Source organism: Protopterus annectens, chromosome 13.part0 (assembly GCF_019279795.1).
Source record: "Protopterus annectens isolate FY-2018-M chromosome 13.part0, PAN1.0, whole genome shotgun sequence".
NCBI lineage: Eukaryota > Metazoa > Chordata > Ceratodontiformes > Protopteridae > Protopterus > Protopterus annectens.
Window position 1 is genome coordinate 321,185,633 of NC_056747.1, and position 14,984 is coordinate 321,200,616.

Below are 14,984 nucleotides of genomic sequence, written 5' to 3' on the forward strand. Positions count from 1 at the left end.
TGGAGCATGTCCATTAATTCTGGATTGGACATGGCCTTGTACATCAGGCACAGGTCACCTCTGAGTAGGCGGTATGCGACTGAATAGAGCTGGAGTTTTTTCAGTCGGGCAACATATGACATATGTTTAAGACCCTTTATCCTCTTGGTGAGGAACTTTTGGGGTCTTTCCAACTGCTGCAGGTGTCGGGTGAGATACATCCCAAATGGGGCATTGTACTCAATCATTGGCCTGATAAGAGAAGAGTACAGGGGCACAATGACCTCTCTTGATCTAGATGTGAAACCCTTCAAGATAAGGTGGGCAATATAGAAGGTCTTCCTAACCACTTTGGCAATGTGAGTGTCAAATGAGAGGTTACTGTCAACCTGGGTCCCTAGGTCCCTGATTACCTCTTCCGTACTTAATGGATTACCACCTATGTGGTAATTTGTGGGTACCTTGTTTTTCCCAAAGGGTATGACTATATATTTTTTGGCGTTCAGCTTAAGGCCATGGCTCTGGCACCAATTATCCGTTTCTATGAGGCCTCTCTGAAGGATGTTTGTGTCCGCTGGCGTATCAATTATGGCGCCCAGTTTGCAGTCATCTGCAAACTTTGTCAGCCACAATCCTCCTATGTTTGCCTGTACCTCGGAAAAATAAATGCCGAACAAGAGGGGTCCCAGGACTGAGCCCTGTGGGACACCGCTTGTGACTGGCTTAGAGTATGACATAGCTCCAGCAACTCTGACCCTGTGGGTTCTGTCCTTGAGCCAGTTTGCAACCCATCTTGTGACATATGGGTTTACATTTAAGCTGGTGAGTTTGTCTATGATGCCCGAGTGGGGTATTGTGTCAAAGGCTTTTGCAAGGTCAAGGTAGGCTGTGTGAACAGCCTTGCCCTCATCAATGGCCTTAGTGACTGTTTCAAAAAAGTCGACCAAGTTCAAAAGGCAGGATCTGCCCTTGACAAAGCCAAATTGGGTAGGATCCAATGTCTGTAGGTCCCCAATGTCTTTGTTTATGAGTTCCATAATGATCCTCTCCATAGCTTTGCAGACCAGGTTCGTCAAGCTTATGGGGCGGTAATTTCCAGGGTCAGTAGAAGCACCGCCTTTGTGAAGTGGGACCACTGTTGCCATACGCCACTCTTTGGGTACGTATCCTGTAGTAAGGCTAAGATTAAACAGCAGCCTTATGTGTGGGTTTAGTTCCTCTTGGAGTTCATGTAGCACACAGCCCGGGACACCGTCCGGTCCCATTGCTGCTGTGTTTTTAGCTTTAGAGAGGGCGGCTCTCAACTGGGCATCTGAGATGTTAGGGAGGCTACACTCTGCTGGGATAGTTATTTCTCCTTTTGGGGGGGAGGGGGAGGAGAAATTTGCACTGAACCTGTCTGCCAGAATGTTGGCAATGTCAGTGGGTTCTGTGTATTTTGTGTCATTTTGGACTAACTCTGAGCATATCTGGGAGTTTCCACCCAGGTTTCTAACATAGCTAAAGAAGGCCTTGTGATTGTCTTTTGCGATTTTTCTCTCAAAGTTGGCCTTGGATGATTTTATGAGTGATCGTAGTTTTTTGCTAGTACTGATCAGAGATGTATTAAGGTAGGATGATGCACATGGGACTGTGCAAGAAGTGGCCGTATTTGTCATGACAGGATCAAGAGTAGGATTTACCCTAGCAGAATGGTTAACTATTTGTATGCTAGAGATAGCATTTGTTTATTTTATTATTTGTTTGTTTGTTTGTTTGTTTGTTTGTTTGTTTGTTTGTTTGTTTGTTTGTTTGTTTGTTTGACATTTGTTGACAGGGATAGCCTGACTGAGCTACTGCCCTTTTTCACTGGAGGCCCTGGAAGAAAAGCTCCACAGTACAAACACATTACAATAATAAAATATTAAAGCAAGTTTCGATTACAGTACAAGTGAGAGGAAAAAAATAACATTTATAATGTAAAAAAAAACTAATTTATAATGTCAAGGAAGCAATGGGCATGCCAACCTTTGGCAGTTTAGGTCAACCAGTTTATTGATAGATAATTGAAATCCTCCAGTAAAAAAGTATTGGGTTAGTGGAGATTTCAGCTTAATTTAGAAACCTTATACGCTCAGAAGTTTTTATGGAAAAAGAAATAAAAAGTTGGTTTAGAAAATTTCTGTCATGTAAAGTATGAAACTTTGCTTAGTCAGCTGGCTAGACATTTGAAATTAAGACAGACTGTTATTTTTTGCTTTTTTGGGTGTGTGCTTTGATGTAGGTACCTGTTTCAAAATAAAGCTTATGTTGTATACAGAGGTGGGGACTTGAAAAGGTCTTGTGTGCAATAGCAAATTCATATGATATATAAGGTTTTATGTAACAGTTCTTGGTGAATTAAGTAATATTTCAGTAGGGCAATAAAAACTGTAGGAAAGGAGGAGTTGCAGCTAGACTGCAAAAGGAAATGTAGCTTTGGTAATAGTGCAAGTCAGACAGAAATATAGTCGGTTAGTATACCTTGCAGTGAGTTTTAAATTGGGCTTGGCAGTCTTAATAGTCTGTCATTTTTAAAGATTATTCCAAATAGTAAGAAATAATTTCAATTCAGCTTTTTGACTATATTTAGAAGAATTTTGATGTGCTTTATATAAATTCTGATTGGAGTTATGTAAGTCCCTGTTAGGCCTGTGCTTAGCCTGTAGATCAGAGTATGGAGTTTTGTGCAATAATTATGTGGTGAATAAGGCCTGTGAAAGCAATTTTCAAATTTAAGATTGTATACTTTAGCACTTATAGTATAGTAGAGTGGTAGGTGGCTGGTTGTAGGGCTGAAAAAAATTTTGCAATTTTCTAGTACATCAAGTTTAGAATGTTAAGTGTGTTCTTGTTTAAATTGGCTTCTGCTATGCAATGTCAAACAGCAAAAATCCCAGCATCTGAAATGTCATAAAATAATGTCTGCAATACAGATGGGCTAGTGTCTTACATAGACGTGTTGGTATTAAGACTGCATTTTCCAGTTGTCTTTTACTAGTCAGTATGTGGTGAGGATCGATTGAAAGCAAAGCACCAAGGGTTTTGTTGATATCATTGACGGCTTTCTCAACATCACATCTGAAATTCAGTTTGCACTTAATTATTGTTCCCAGATATTTCTAGCAGTTTACCTACTCATTTTTTTCTGCTGTGGTTATTATTAACATTGAGGACAACTTTTCTTAAGTGTCTTGAGAGTGTTTGCCAAAGAATACGATTTCATTGTTTTCTCATTCAGGAAAAGCTTATTTTGTAAGAACCACCTGTTGACTACATTGAAACTCTTCTGTAGGTCATGTAATGCCGTTATCTGAGCTATAAATCAGAATACAAAAGCTGAATCCCCTTTGTGTTTTGATATGTCACCAGTAAGGAATGAGAAACTCGCACCAGGACAGATCCTGAGAGAGCTGCTAGGTGTGCTGTGGAGAAGGAAGTGGGGGTTGACGGCCAGGCGGTAATTTGAACATTCCCTATTAGGTAGCTTTTAAACCAAGGAACTACATTGTGGCTACATCCTATTCATTTCATTCATTGAAGTAATAAAGTATGATTGACCGGGTCAAAGGCATTTTATTATATAGAAGTACAGGAGCTGTAAAACCCACGGTAGTGGTGCTGCGGTAGCATTGTCGCCTCACAGCAAGACGTTGTCGCTTTCGATTCTCAGCTAGAGCGTCTTCTGTGTGGAGGCATGCGTGAATGGGTGTGCCTTCGTTGAAGGTTGTGCGTCAGGGCTGGTAACTCGGCACGTAAAAATCCACTACCAAACATTAGCGGACCGGAGTTCCGCTGTGGCAACCCCTAACCAGGATAAGCCAAAAGACACAACAACAACAGGAGCTGTAAATAGGTCTTTGTGGCAGTAGAATGAGTGCAGTTTGATTACTGTTGTCTGTTCTAATGCCATCCCAACCCTTTTTTGAGCAGGCTATATTCCATTAAATGGTGTTTAAGTTGCAGGTGAATAAGTCTGTTAAGTATTCTGTCATGGGGGGGGGGGTTGACAATGCTTGTTGTTCAGTAATGTTTCACTGTTTGTTTACTGCATCCTCTGAAAACTGCTAATTTTACATTGTCTCCATAGTTCTGGAACATACTCTTCTTTTAGGCTCCTGTTAAATGTTGTTGCTGGTGACCTTGCTATGAAGAGAAGAATCAGACTCCCAATTGAAATGCTGGCACTTGTAATGCCGAGTGCTAACACATCGGAAAAAAAGACCAAAAATGTAGGACAAGCACGAGTATTTAAAATTGTTCTTCTCCTTTAGGCTTGTGTGTTTGCAGGGAGCAATCCCCCACACCCCCAATGCTTGCATATACCACCTGCTAGATCGTAATAGCTAAGAGAAAAGGGAATATTGTGAGAAATGGCCATCTCAGACTTAGCATATGCAAGTCCATTTTTTCGGGCATTCAGTATCCATATTACAGGATTCGCTAAAGCAGGTCCTGACATTTCAAATGGTTACTCAAAAATCGTGATAGAATCATCATCATCATCATCATCATCATCAACCCCCTTTTTCCCATTTTCTACATGGGGTCAGGGTGTCAAGTCAGCTGTGCCATCTCCTTCGTGATTCGATGTCACTCTCCTACCTTTTTTGAAAGTCATACCTGACTGTCGCACATCTTCTGTCACATAATCCATCCATGTCTTTGCTGGATGCTCTCATTGCCTGTCAACTACTTCTTGTTCTACGTCTTCTCCAAATTGTCTTCTGTTTTCCAGCACATTTGCCCAAACCACCAAAGCTCTGTTTGACTTTCTGTGCATTGGAGCTACTTGGGTTTCTGCTCTAATGTCCTCATTTCTCCATCTGTCCCACAGTGTATATATCCTACCATCCATCTCAGATATTTCTCCATCACCTCTGTCTTCCTGTCTGCCTTCACTGGCCAGGTTTCTGTGTCATACAGTAGCACAGGTTGCACCACTGTTTTGTACATCTTATGTTTCAGCTTCTTTGGCATTCTTCTGTCATAATAACCCCTGATACTCTCTGTAATTTGGCTGCATCTCCTCTGATTATAGCTTTGATACCCACATTCAGATTTCCCTTCTCTGAAGCACGCCTCCCTGATATTTGAAGCTCTTAACCATTCCACTATTTTCCATTCTATTCCAAGTGTCAGCTTCTTCTGCTTTCACCCATTTTCTGCCATTACCATGGTCTTATCTGTACACTGTTTCATCCCATATGCATTCACTTTTGTGTTCCATTCCTCTATCTTTAGCTGCTATGTAATATATAATGATGTGTGTTTTTAACAGTTTTATAGGATCTGAAGAAGCATAGTAATATGCAAAAGCACTTGTTCCTTGTTTGTTTTATACATTTTTATTAAAGTGGAGTCTGCTGCTGTGGTTGCTGGCTTTTTCTTTCATATTTTTACATGTTGGTTGTGACTGGACAGTATTCCCATCAGAAGTGCATGTGTTAGGAAGTATGGCAAACAATTACAGCCCCTGAGATGGTCACAACTTTTTTCCTTTTTTTTTTGGTTCTTAATTCCAGACGTCTTCTTTTTGACCTTTGAGTTTTCTTTTGGGGTAGTTTGGGGATTGACCAGGACACCAGCTGACTATGCTACAGCTCTGAGTGTATCTATGCTGAAATAATTATGGGTTTTCTCTGAAGTCTTTTAAATCAATAATGATGTGCCTAGAAAAAGGAGTATGGGGCTGAAAACAGAAAGACTTAGTCTTTTACTTATTTATTTTTTAATTATTCTTTAAGCATTAACCATTTACACTGGTTAAGAAAAGTGGATTTATATGCCCAACTTAGGAACAGTGAAAAAAAATTCTTAGATGGTTAATTTGCAATAAACGCCTTAAGGAACACAAGAGTAGCGGCAGGTTAACTAACAGTACTGGCAACTGCTACTCTCTGACCAGAATACCACATACTTCCCGTGACTTAATGTCTCTCTGATTTTGGAACACAAAGCTGTAGTCTTCCTGTATCATTTGTTGTTATGTGAAGGTTCTGAGCTGTGAGGGTCATTTTGAAATCCACCATGTAATTAACTTCATAGAGTCTAAAAAGCAATTTCAAGGTTGTTTTTTTTTTTTATTCTTTTTGTTTAGCATTGGAGTACAAGTCGTGACATGAAAAGTAACGAAAATTTTCCTAAATAAAATTCAGGATGCAGTAACTCCATCATATCTTTGAAGAGAGAAACATAGTCCATGGTCATTTCACAGATACTTTTCCCAGCAGAATATTTTGATTAGAGTAAGTAAACATATTTTGAACACAAAGGCATTCACAGATACAGAACAAAATTGGTGAAAGCAGACAATATTATGGTTTCAATGTCCTGAAAAAAATACAGTAGTCAAAGGGTTAAAGAGCTTTACTAACTCTTCAGCAGTGATTGGCTGCAGCAGTTTTATTCAGTAATCCAGACTCACTAATACAGTTGTCACAACCAGATAAAACAAGGTTCTGATTTCATGGTTCTTGCAATATCTTGCTTATCTCACCGATGAATATTATAACTGGCAAATAACATGCAACATTCTCTTTCTGCTACTCTCGATATATCTGAACTAGGAACTTATTTTTTCCTTGAGCAGTGGTGGTGAAATGGCGCAACTAAAGAAATGTCTTCAAGGTACGTAACAATTTTCTAAAATGTTTTCTAATTTTAGAGTGAAATGTTTGCAAGTACATTGCTGGAAGTCATTTAAGCAGCCATGATCTACACTTGCTCAAATTGCAAATACGTGTGTGTGTGTGTGTGTGTGTGTGTGTGTGTGTGTGTGTGTGTGTGTGTGTGTTTAGAAAGTGTAGCAAGTTTAGCACTTTGCTACAGTTAGTCAGTTTTTTTTGTTTTGTTTTTGGGAGCTACAGCTGAATTTTTAGAGATACTTGACGAATACAAAAAGTGGGGGGTTATTGTATGGCTTTGTTACACTTGTGCACATACTTAAATTATTTTAAACTTTTAAACTGTTGGGAGTGTTTGGACTACAGGACTGTTGTTAGTGTTTTAGTTTTTATTCAAGCATCTCTGCTATACGAATATATTTTAAGTAGTGTTTGTATATTTGAAAAAAAAACACATTTTCAGATTTTGTCCCCCCCTCAACCAAACACGCATACATGGGTGCAAAGTATAATAACAAGGGTGTTTTGAAGATGTTTCAATTGTGTATTCTGCGTATAACTGTTTTAAGGGAACTGTGTATAGATGTTCTACACTTGACACCTCTCAACTGTCCAGATTTTCGCAGAATGCCCAGATTTTTGTCTCATATTTTTGGTCTCTTCCTCATAAAATTTGTGGTTTTCTGGATTTTTGTGGCAAATCAGTGAAGTCTGAATTCACTAAATAATGACAAGTCATTTGAGTTTCAGACTTCATAGCCTTCAGAAAATGCATGGTAACACAAAACATTTTATACTAGCAATTTTCTAAGTTTATAAGAGCAATATTTAAAATGTATCCCTATTTTGGAAGCTTTGTCTCCCCCCCCCCCCCCCATTATTTCTGAGTTTGTCCAGAATTGTTAGGATCAGAAGTTGAGACCTATGTGACCTATAAATACATCTGGAACCTTAGGTGAGAAGAGTCTGCATAGCTGGCTACAGAACTTGCAGGAATCTAAAAGAATCTTAAAAGAAATCTGGCTAAAGAACTTACCAGAATCTTAAAGAAAGTAGCATGAATTCTTCAGTTACCATTTAAAATGCCCAAGTCTAAGAAATGACTTCAAGTAATTTTCAACTTTCCATTTATAATATATTTAAGGAAATTCCTACCTTGACACTTTTCTTTTGCTCTTCAGAAAGATAACTGATATTTGTAACTTAAACACACCTTGGCTTTGAAATGTTATTAAGCAGTTACTTTTAATTTATATGCAGGTACTTTTAATTGAGTATTAAATGGATCTATAATCTGGCCCCACTGGGGGGCTACATGTGTAGTGAAGAACTTAAATTTAATTACTCCATATTTTGCACAAAGGCTTAGATGCAAAGGCTGTAAACTTACAAAATCAAAGATAGAAGAAATGGCATTGTTAGTTAAATGTAGATGATAATTAATGCACATATCTAACAGACATAATGATATTCACACATAAAATGCAAACATTATGAGAAATGGTTTGCAATGAACTTGCCATGATTTTAAAAAGTACGGTTCAGTCAAGTGCTTCATTCCAGAAGCATTTTGAAGATCAATAATGCCCCCATATCCCTGCAAGGTACTTTTTAAAACTGTGCTTAAAATATTCAGGTTGAAGTTTCTGTAATTTAATTAAACTACTGTGTTTCACGTAAATAGTTCAGGGAGACAGTTTCATTTTATAGCATTTAATTTAAGAATTGGCTGGGAGACAAGCTAGAGAAGGTTAGGTAGGCAGTTGCCTGGGAATTTCACTTGGGTGCACATTTTTGTTTAGTGAAACAGGAGTTTAATACAAGACAATTTAATATGCAAAATATAGAAATTTTTATTTGCTTCTGTGCATAAATGGGCTATTTCTGCAGCCTCCTAAAGTGTAAATTATAGTGTTTTTTGGGAGGGGGTTCATATCCCATATGCTTAGAATGAGCCTAGTATTGTTTGTGATTAACAAATACATTATAGCCCACAACAGCAAACAGATTTGGGCCCAGTTTTAGTTAAACTTCAGAGGGGCCAAGTAATCTGGGCCCTGTCCAAAGTGTATCTTCCTAGGCTAAATGGCATATGTATAATAATAGGACCCTGGTCCTACAATGTCCTTCTGGTCCTCTAAGTCTGAGTATGAAAAGTAGGAGTTTGAAATGCCCATTTGAGGCAACACACCAGAATGGCTTAATAGAGTGTTGTGATTGTTGCATGGCTACTACACTGATTGAAATGTTATGGATTTCTTTGGCTGTTTGTAAGTAGTGGTAAGATATGACACTGGAAATTAACCTAGTCATCCCTAAATGAACAGTTAGTGGATGTTCATCGTGCATACAGCTGCAGTCATAACAGATGGGTTCTCCTGCCGTCAGGCAGGTCCTCGGTTGGCCGAATTCCAAAGTCTAGGTCCGGCGTCGGTTGTCGTCGCTTCTTCCCTGACGTCAGTGTGACAGGGGTATAAAGGAACCAGCCAACGCCATTTTCTTCAGTCTTTCTTGACGTGCTGTGCTCGAAGCAGAAGCAGTTCGCAAGTGCCGGTCGGCCAGCTCCTGAGATTACGAAAATTTGGAAACCGAAGTCTTCTTAAAAGCTAAGTACCCCATTGGGGAAACTTTTCTTGCCTCAGACCGATGTCAGACAAAGTTAATAATTGTATTTCTTGTGGGAAGCAAATACCGCATAAGGATTTCCATTCCCTCTGTATACCTTGTTTAGGCCCAGACCACGACGTCTCGGTCTGTCGCTTTTGTGCTACATTCAACAAACACACTATTAAGCGTTGGGTGGATTTCTCCCAGCATTATTTTGGGAAAGCATTTAACTATACTATGTCATCGGATACTCCGACTCCAGTTTTGTCTAAAAAACACAAAGACAAGGACCGACACATGAGGTTCGCAGCCTCTACCGACACCACGCCAAAGCCGACTACACGTAGTCTGGTTCTCAGCGAGGCGCCTACGCAGCCCCTGACTACTGACAACACTTCTTTGATGGTGTCTCCTGTGCCGTACAAACTTTTGAGGACTGAGTATTAGTTAGGGGTATGAGGATATGTGTAAATGGGGCATCTGTGTGAGGTGGGAAGCAATATAAAATCTGTTTGTCACTACTGTAGCTCTTGTTCTTACAGGTATAATTATCCCAGTAGGCCATTTCTGTGAGATCTGTACATACCTTTACGTAGGCATGACTTGATGACAGTTATATAGGTCCTGTACCGATTCATGGGCCATCTGTGCCATTAGTGCTGAGACCTCCCTAGACAAGGACATGACTATACCAGTAAATTCTATGACATCTTGTGAATGTTAACATTGCCAAGGTACTTAATGGGTTATTTGACTTGTGATGAGTATGAAGCATTGTTGGGGTGAGTGAATAAGCAAGCAATAATAGATGAGGGGATATGTATCAGCTGTGTTATCTGTACATTGTCTTAATGGGCTTATAAAATTAGATTATAGTTTTGAATTTAAAAAGTTCAGTTTGTCTACTTTTATGGCATATTTTGTGGTAATTTTATTACCTAGAACTTGCACTTGACTGATTGCAGAGCTGTAGTTGGCTCATTTGCTGATTAAGTGCTGCTGTTCAGTATTTCACCCCACATCACACCAGGTCCTAATGCCCTACTGCCTCATGCTCTGTGTGAGAGAAAAAATGCATCCTCCAATCTAGTGCTCCTTCACTGTCTCCTAAGGAAAAGCACCAGGTCCTTAGTACCCTCAGTCACTGCTTCTACCCTTGCATTGATGTGAGGAGCATTGAAGTGAAAAAAAAAAAAGATTGTGCTCCCTGACACCTTCTCCAGGAGCAGCTGCTCCCTTCACCCCATTCAAGCTACAATTCTGACTGACCATGACATAGTAAAAGATGAAAGAATGAAAATATACTGTGCATAAGTGTGCATGTGTTTGCAAGCATGCGCATGTGCACATGTGTATGATAGATGGCCACGATAAAATAATATAAATTTGAAGATTACTTGCTTAAGAGTTTAGAAATGCAATTCTCCAGTTATGGTCCATTTCTAGTTCAGTAACTTTTCCCCTCAAATATGTATTTGAGGATAGCACGTACTACTTTACCTGACTTAGGTTTTTCCCTTTTCTTTTCTAAAAGTACTTGATTTGGCTTTTACCTGAAAACTGCTGCATGCTAAGTATTGTAATTTAAGAATGTAACCAGGATTTTGGATAGTGGCCCATTTTTCATTATGCCATCCTTTTTCCTTTCCAAAAGTACAGACCTTCCACCCCCCCCCCACACTTATTTATCATACCTTGCAGGTTTTTGAACAGCATGCCTCTTTAGGCTTGAAAGAAATAATCTGGCCTGAATGGTTTAAGCAAAAAGCCTTTTTTTAGCTAGCTGATATTCTGGAAAATCTCTAAGCATGATACATAATAACTTTGGGAGTAATCCTGCACAACTAAAATTTAAACATTTAAAGTGTATGCTATGCTGTATGTTGTGGTAATATATATGTATATATATATATATATATATATATATATATATATGTATAAATATATATATATATATATATATATATATATATGACTATACCCTTGCTAACACTGCTCTTTCAGCTGTTCACAAAGATGACTGTAAACAAAACCTTAAGGTAAGCTTTTAGGCCAAATCTATATTAGCAAAATGGAAGATGACATCTGGCAGGTGTTGGGTGACCATCTTTCTTTCCTGACAGACATCACTCACTCAAGGCACAAGTGTCAGCACAGGTATGAGTAGGCATACTTTTATGACAGAGAAAAGGTTTAAAAACTGCTACTTCAGAATATTCCCCCCAACATTTTCTAAAGAAGAATAGGTCCTATTGGCTAACGTGAACTCACAGGATGTAGAATGGCTGTGTAACTGAAGAGAATATTGACTTGCATTTTATTGGACGGTATTACAAAGCAAAATTCCATGCCTTTAAGCTGGAGAGCAAAACAGTAAAACAGGAGGTAAATATTACACTCAATTACTGTGAGATTGTTTATTTGTCAAGACCAAAATGCTTTAAATATTGTGATCTGAAGTATGAGAGAAGAATCTGAGTGGTAGTCATATTCTGTGGTTGTTCAGTAGTTGGAGCCAGCCATGGCAGTTTCTCTTGCACCCACTGAAGGTCTTGTAAGGTCTACAGGTGCCTGTCCACTGACTACTCCACCACCTTCCCTAGCAAGTCCCAAAGCTCATATGCTTTATGGTTTACCAAGGTACCTACAGGACTGAAACCACTGCCTCAAACCTGTTACAGATTATGAATATAAGGCTGAAATTAATTCTGTTGTAAATATGCTAACAGATAAAGCATAGAATAAAAAGTTTGCTTGAATATATGTATAGAGTTTAGCAATGTAAAATGGGTATTCATACTATATGTTTAACATACAGGCTTCTCTTCACAGCATCAGAAAAAGCCTAACAAAGCAATATTGGAAAGCAAGTATCACATGATTTTCTCATGTTTGCAGAACAAATATCTAAACTCAGCAATACGTGATTTTTTTCACTAGGAACAGAACAGATGTTTATTTCCATACTTCTGTTATTCTGATTGTGTTCATTTGTGCATTTTCACATCAGCAGAAATCACAAAAGGACAATAGAACAGAGATTATGTGACTTCCCAGAGAAGGCCAAAAAAGATACCAAGAGGAAATAACAAAATACATGTGCATGACTAGCACTCTATATAGCAATTGTAGTTATTCAGTTATGTGAGAAAGGGAAAGAGAGAGGTATTTTGTAGAAGTCATCATTCCTATCTGTAATGAAGGAAAACTTTGTAAATATATGCTACAAACTGACAGAAAGAGTACGTGTCATTTGTTATAAAAATAAGTTATCTGTAACTGTGCTTATAGCTGCAAAATATATTTCTTTATCAGTGTGCAATTTCAAAGGCTTGGTACTTTAAACAGACTACAGATGGAGTCATGCAAAGCTCTGTGTCTCTGATTCAGCAGTAAATAGCACAGCAAGATTGTGTATCTTAAGAAGACTTTGGAGCCAGCACAGCATAGAAGCAGAGCGCAAATTAAAATAAATTTTTCAGTGGTTTCAATAGTGACCCTGACAACTTCCTAGCCTGTATCCAAAAACAGGGGGAGTGGGTAATGCCTTGTACAAGGTCACTCCTATAAAAGCACAGTAACTAACGTTTATGTGAAGTACTTCAGTTTTCTACAGTTTGTAGCAATACAGCTCATTAGACGTCTGAATCCGGAGAGACTGCAGTGCGGGAAGGTGAGCATTGCCATAAATTCTCAAAAAAAGGTACAATACAAAGTTGTAAGACTGAAACTGCCAGTTTTGCTGTACCAACTTCACAAGTGACTACAGAGACTTTTCAACCATCTACAGTAAAGCAGCCTGGCCATCTGCCTCTCTGTTAACTGGTAAGAAATTTTTCTGTGTTACATACAGTATGACTGCCATAAAGCTATTATTATAATAATAATAACATAATGAAATGTATATACAGCATATTAGCAAATGTAAAACCTTATTAGGGCAAGTTAATAGTAAGGCATTATGCAAATGGATTGCAAGTTAATAGTAAGGCATTATGCAAATGGACTACAATATTTGACTGGTATCTGAAACAAAATCATGTGTGTATAAAGAAATGTTTATTGTGTGTAGAATGTCATAAAAATACAGTGCATGCAATTATTTAAAGGTTAGACTGCACAGACAAAAATTTTAATGGTAAAGAACCAAGAAAAGTTAATATGCTGACATTATATTCAAATGTTAGACAGTTATGTTCTGTTACCAGATGTGAAAGGTTTATTTCAGAGTTACAACAACCGTCAAATCAGTTTTTGACAAAACTCTAGTACATCTTGTTATAAAATAATTTAGTAAACTTTTAAAAGACAGACACAGTGAGTTCAGGAAGCTTAGACAAGTTATACATACATTTTTTCAAAAGTGCTTAGGAGTTTCAGATTCAGCAGAACAGACTCCTGAGACATATCAGGCAGACTATGAGGAAACTCTTGGACAGCAGTTACAGGATAAAGAAAATAAATTAGCTGAACTGACAGAGACTAACTTCCTCCATATAACAGCTGAGCTTAAGAGAACATTGGGAAAGAGCAGGAAACTACAGCCGATCTGTACAAAAGAGATATATTTTATAATATGTTTGTGTTTTGAAAATGGTTAAGCATACATGGTCAGATGGTAAAATACAAATCATTCTCAAATGTTTAAAACTTCCATTCAATTAAAGCAAGATATTTATCAGTACTACAGTAGAGTAGAGCATATGACTGCCGTTCTCATTGCATAGTCAAAAGGTAAACAGAACAGTTCTTGTGTATGAAAATTAAATGAAAATAGTTAATAAGTATAAAGATTTAAAGTCACAAGACTGACATGCATGTATTTTCTTTTCATACAATGCACAAGAATAAAAGGCAGACAACAGCAAATATAAATAATGTAAATATAAACGTGTTAGTTAAGCTAATATCTATTTTGTTTTTTACAATTTTTTATAATTGTATAGTAACACCACACCAAACAGTTAAAGTTCTGAATTTTAAAAAGAAATAAAATGGTATTAGTCAAACAATCTTTGTAAAATGAATGGCAGGGCAGTTAAATAAATAAAAAATACTGAAATGTGAGCTCAGACCTTCCTAGACTAGATGAATAGTTACAGGAAATGTTGGAAAAATAAGATAAACAACAAGATTGATTGCCAGACAAGTAGCTTGAGTTTTTTCTAAAGCATTATTGTTATTAAAACATAATTGTTAAAATGTTTACAGGTAACACTATTTGGTAATTGTAATAAAATGTCACATTTGTGCACAGATATCACTGATAATCTGTTTGCAAGTAAATGTTAAAAGTAAAAAAAAACCCTCAGTTGCATCAAGTACAGCCAGCAAATGGGCTATAGTATACATACAGTTCAAATAAATTATGCAGAAGGGTATAAATACCTACTAGTAGTAGTAAACAGCAACAGCTGTATAAAAAGTAGACAAAGGTCTATAGTTTAGTAACCTAATAAAGCAAATGTATAACCAAAGTATTGGGCTGGTATACATTATATTCTCACAACATCAAGCAGATAAACAATACTGAAATACTACAGGGGGAGATGCACTCTGTCAGTTTTACACTGACTGTATAAGCAGTACTGCACAAGGGTCTGAAATAGAGCTACAGGAAGAAATATTTCATTCCTTCTTGACAATACTCTTTTAGGGGGGAAGGAAAAAACAGGTATTAGTGCATAAGAAACACTAGTAAACAGATTAAATCTGAAAGTCCAAGATATTTTATGCTAGTTATTATTGTATTGT